Source organism: Triticum aestivum, chromosome 2B (assembly GCF_018294505.1).
Source record: "Triticum aestivum cultivar Chinese Spring chromosome 2B, IWGSC CS RefSeq v2.1, whole genome shotgun sequence".
In the NCBI taxonomy this organism is placed as follows: domain Eukaryota; kingdom Viridiplantae; phylum Streptophyta; class Magnoliopsida; order Poales; family Poaceae; genus Triticum; species Triticum aestivum.
The window spans coordinates 399,071,789-399,077,000 of NC_057798.1; positions in this window are offsets into that span (position 1 = coordinate 399,071,789).

The window sequence follows — 5,212 nt, forward strand, 5'->3', positions numbered from 1 at the left end:
GAGAGGGAATCAACCATGGAGGGCCTCTACATCAACATCCTTGCCCCTCTAATGAGTTGTGAGTAGTTTACCATAGACCTACGGGTCCATAGTTATTAGCTAGATGGCTTCTTCTCTCTTTTTGGATCTCAATACAATGTTCTCCCCCTCTCTTGTGGAGATCTATTCGATGTAAACTCTTTTTGCGGTGTGTTTGTCGAGATCCGATGAATTGTGGGTTTATGATCAAGTTTATCTATGAATAATATTTGAATCTTTTCAGAATTCTTTTATGTATGATTGAGTTATCTTTGCAAGTCTCTTCGAATTATCAATTTGGTTTGGCCTACTAGATTGATCTTTCTTGCCATCGGAGAAGTGCTTAGCTTTGGGTAAAATCTTGCGGTGTCCTTACCCAGTGACAGAAAGGGTTGCAAGGCACGTATTGTATTGTTGCCATCGAGGAAAACAAGATGGGGTTTATATCATATTGCTTGAGTTTATCCCTCTACATCATGTCATCTTGTTTAATGCGTTACTCTGTTCTTATGAACTTAATACTCTAGATGCATGCTGGATAGCGGTCGATGTGTGGAGTAATAGTAGTAGATGCCGGCAGGAGTCGGTCTACTTGTCATGGACGTGATGCCTATATACACGATCATGCCTAGATAATCTCATAACTATGCGCTTTTCTATCAATTGCTCGACAGTAATTTGTTCAGCCACCGTAATACTTATGCTATCTTGAGAGAAGCCTCTAGTGAAACCTATGGCCCCCGGGTTTATCTCTTATCATATGTGCTTTCAATCTACTTTTATTTGCATCTTTACTTTTTGCATCTATATTATCAAATACCAAAAATATATTTATCTTATCATACTATCTTTATTAGATCTCACTTCCGCAAGTGGCCGTGAAGGGATTGACAACCCCTTTATTGTGTTGGTTGCGAGTTCTCAGTTTGTTTGTGTAGGTGCGTGGGACTTTTGAGGAGCCCCCTACTGGATTGATACCTTGGTTCTCAAAACTGAGGGAAATACTTATGCTACACTTGCTGCATCACCCTCTCCTCTTCGAGGAAAATTAACGCAAGCTCAAGATGTAGCAAGAAGGATTTCTGGCGCCGTTGCCGGGGAGGCTTCCACCAAGTCAAGTCAAGATTCGACCTCCCGCCAACGTGCGATTTCTGGCGCCGTTGCCAGGGAGGTCTTCGCTCAAGTCAGGACATATCAAGTACCCATCACAAACCCATCTCCCTCGCATTTACATTATTTGCCATTTGCCTCTCGTTTTCCTCTCCCCCACTTCACCCTTGCCGTTTTATTCGCCCTCTCTTTCCCAATCTCCTCCTCTCCTTTTTGCTTGCTTTTTTTGTCCATTTGCCGTGTATTAGCTCGTTTGCCTTGTCATTATGGCTAGTCCTCCTATCCTTATTCTCACTCGCGAACAAGAAATTCTCAATTTTAAGCAAAGGGAGAGAGAAAACTTAAAATATGCTTGGCATAGAATTTGCAATGCCCAATATAAAGCTACTAGGAAGCTTGCTACTTCCTTCTTCTCCGCAATATTTATGTAGGCATTACTCCTTGGAATAGATGTGTTCTTGATATTGCTACCGGTGGTGATTTCATGAGTAGCCATACGTTTGACGCTTATAATGCTATGCTAGATTTGTTTGGGCCACCACCTCTTTTGATCAATGGAACTGCTTTAACTTTAGAACACGTTATGCAACGGCTTGATATTATTGAAAACAAAATTGCCATTGTTGAGTTGATTGAAAATTTGGATAAAAAGATTCATATCACATTACCCAATTTGGATCTAGGGTTGGAGTTACTTTGAAAAGTCTTAAGGAAAAAGAACCTATAGTTAATGCAAAAATTGATCTAGACTCTACTAGAATCGGTAAACTTGAGGATATCATTACAAACTTAGGTTCGGCATTTTCCCCCATGAAAAACACTCCAAAACCCCCTACCAAAACTGCCAAGTTTATTTATGTTCCTAAAAATAAGGGTGAACCTTCTAGTAAGGGAGACGCGGATCTCAAATCCATAAGTTTTAATCCCAATTGTCTCTCTATTGTTAAGGAACATTTTGCTACCAATGAATTCCTTGAATTTTTGCCTAAAGGTTTAGCTTTTGCTAAAAAGGGAGAAATCCCGAGAGATCACAAGCTCTCTATTGATTAATTTGGTGCCAAAGATGACACTCGTTAGATCTATCTTTGCTTTTTATGCCTAGCTAGGGGCGTTAAACGATAGCGCTAGTTGGGAGGCAACCCAATTTTCTTTATGTTTTTTGTTTTTGCTCCTGTTTAGTAATAAATCTTGCATCTACCTTCTGTTTAGATGTGTTTTTATCTTCTAATTAGTGTTTGTGCCAAGTAGAACCTATAGGATAACCTACGATGATAGTTGATTTGATTCTGCTGAAAAACAGAAACTTTGTGCGCACGAATATAATTTTGTTAAATCACAGGAACGTGCTTTTGCGTTTATTCTTTTTGATGATGTTCAATAAACAAATTTTCCAGGACTTCCTATTTTTGTAGGATTTTTAGAGTTCCAGAAATTTGCTTTAGTTACAGATTGCTACAGACTGTTCTGTTTTTGACAGATTCTGTTTTTCGTGTGTTGTTTGCTTATTTCAATGCATCTATGGCTAGTAAATTAGTTTATAAACCATAAGGAAGTTGGAATACAGTAGGTTTAACACAAAAATAAGTAAATAATGAGTTCATTGCAGTACCTTATGTGGTGGTTTTGTTTTCTTTCACTAACGGAGCTTATAAGATTTCCTGTTGAGTTTTGTGTTGTGAAGTTTTCAAGTTTTGGCTAAAGCTTTTATGGACTATGGAATAAGGAGTGGCCTAAGATTGGGGATGCCCAAGGCGCCCCAAGATATTCAAGAATAGCCAAAAGCCTAAGCTTGGGGATGCCCCGGGAAGGCAACCCCTCTTTCGTCTTCGTCCATTGGTAACTTTACTTGGAGCTATATTTTTATTCGCCACATGATATGTGTTTTGCTTGGAGCGTCGTGTATTAGTCTTTGCTTTTTAGTTTACCACAATCATCATTGATGTACACACCTTTTGGGAGAAGCCTATTTGATTAGAATTTGCTAGAATACTCTATGTGATTCACTTATATCTTTTGAGCTTTTTAGTTTTTGCTCTAGTGCTTCACTTATATCTTTTAGAGCACGGTGGTGTCTTAATTTTGAAGAAATTTCTAGTCTCTCATGCTTCACTTATATTATTTTGAGAGTCTTTTAGAACAGCATGGTATTTGCTATGATCATAAAGTTGGTCCTAGAATGATGAGCATCCAAGTTGGGTATAATAAAAACTATCATAGAAAGTGAATTGGATGCTATGATCAATTTGATACTTGATAATTGTTTTGAGATATGGAGGTTGTAATATTAAAGTTATGCTAGTTGGGTGATTATGAATTTAAAGAATGCTTGTGTTCAAGTTTGTGATTCCCGTAACATGCATGTATGGTGAACCGCTTTGTGATGAAGTTGGAGCACAATTTTATTTATTGATTGCCTTCCTTATGAGTGGCGGTCGGGGACGAGCGATGGTCTTTTCCTACCAATCTATCCCCCTAGGAGCATGCGCGTAGTGCTTTGGTTTTTGATGACTTCTAAATTTTTGCAATAAGTGCATGAGTTCTTTTGATTAATGTTGAGTCCATGGATTATACGCACCCTTTCACCCTTCCACCATTGCTAGCCTCTCTTGTACCGTGCATATTTTGCCGGTACCATACACCCACCATACTCCTTCCTCAAAACAGCCACCATACCTACCTATTATGGCATTTCCATAGCCATTCCGAGATATATTGCCATGCAACTTTCCACCGTTCCGTTCATATGACACGCATTACTTTTTTAAAATTGCTCTTTGCATGATCAAGTAGTTGACATTGTATTTGTGGCAAGGCCACATTCATAATTTTCATACATGTCACTCTTGATTCATTGCATATCTCGGTACACCGCCGGAGGCATTCATATAGAGTCATATCTTGTTCTAGCTTTGAGTTGTAATTTTTGAGTTGTAAATCCATAAAAGTGTGATGATCTTCATTATTAGAGCATTGTCCTAGTGAGGAAAGGATGATGAAGACTATGATTCCCCCACAAGTCGGGATGAGACTTTGGACTTTACAAAAAGAAAAAGAAAAAAAGAAAAGGAAAAAAATAGAAAGGCCAAAAAGAAAAAGAAAGGAAGGCCAAAGAAAAAAAGAGAAAAAAAAGAAAAAGAAAAATAAAATGAGAGAAAAAGAGAGAAGGGACAATGCTACTATCTCTTTTTCCACACTTGTGCTTCAAAGTAGCACCATGATCTTCATGATAGAGAGTCTCATATGTTGTCACTTTCATATAACTAGTGGGAATTTTTCATTATAAAACTTGGTTTGTATATTCCAATGATGGGCTTCCTCAAAGTGCCCTAGGTCTTCGTGAGCAAGCGAGTTGGATGCACACCCACTTAGTTTCTTTTGTTGAGCTTTCATATATTTATAGCTCTAGTGCATCTGTTGCATGGCAATCCCTACTCACTCACATTGATATCTATTAATGGGCATCTCCATAGCCCGTTGATACGCCTAGTTGATGTGAGACTATCTTCTCCTTTTTTGTCTTCTCCACAACCACCATTCTATTCCACATATATTGCTATGTCCATGGCTCATGCTCATGTATTGTGTGAAAGTTGAAAAACTTTGAGATTATTAAAGTATGAAACAATTGCTTGGCTTGTCATCGGGGTTGTGCATGATTAAATACTTTGTGTGATGAAGATAGAGCAACAACCAGACTATATGATTTTGTAGGGATAACTTTCTTTAGCAATGTTATTTTGAGAAGACATGATTACTTTGATTAGTATGCTTGAAGTATTACTATTTATTGCGTCAATATGAACTTTTATTTTGTATCTTTTGGATCTGAACATTCATGCCACAATAAAGAAAATTACATTGAGAATTATGCTAGGTAGCATTCCACATCAAAAATTATCTTTTTATCATTTACCTACTCGAGGACGAGCAGGAATTAAGCTTGGGGATGCTTGATTCGTCTCCAATGTATCTATACTTTTTGATTGTTCCATGGTATTATATTACCCCTTTTTGATGTTTATGGGCTTTATTTTACACATTTATATCATTTTTGTGACTAACCTACTAACCGGAGGCCCAGCCC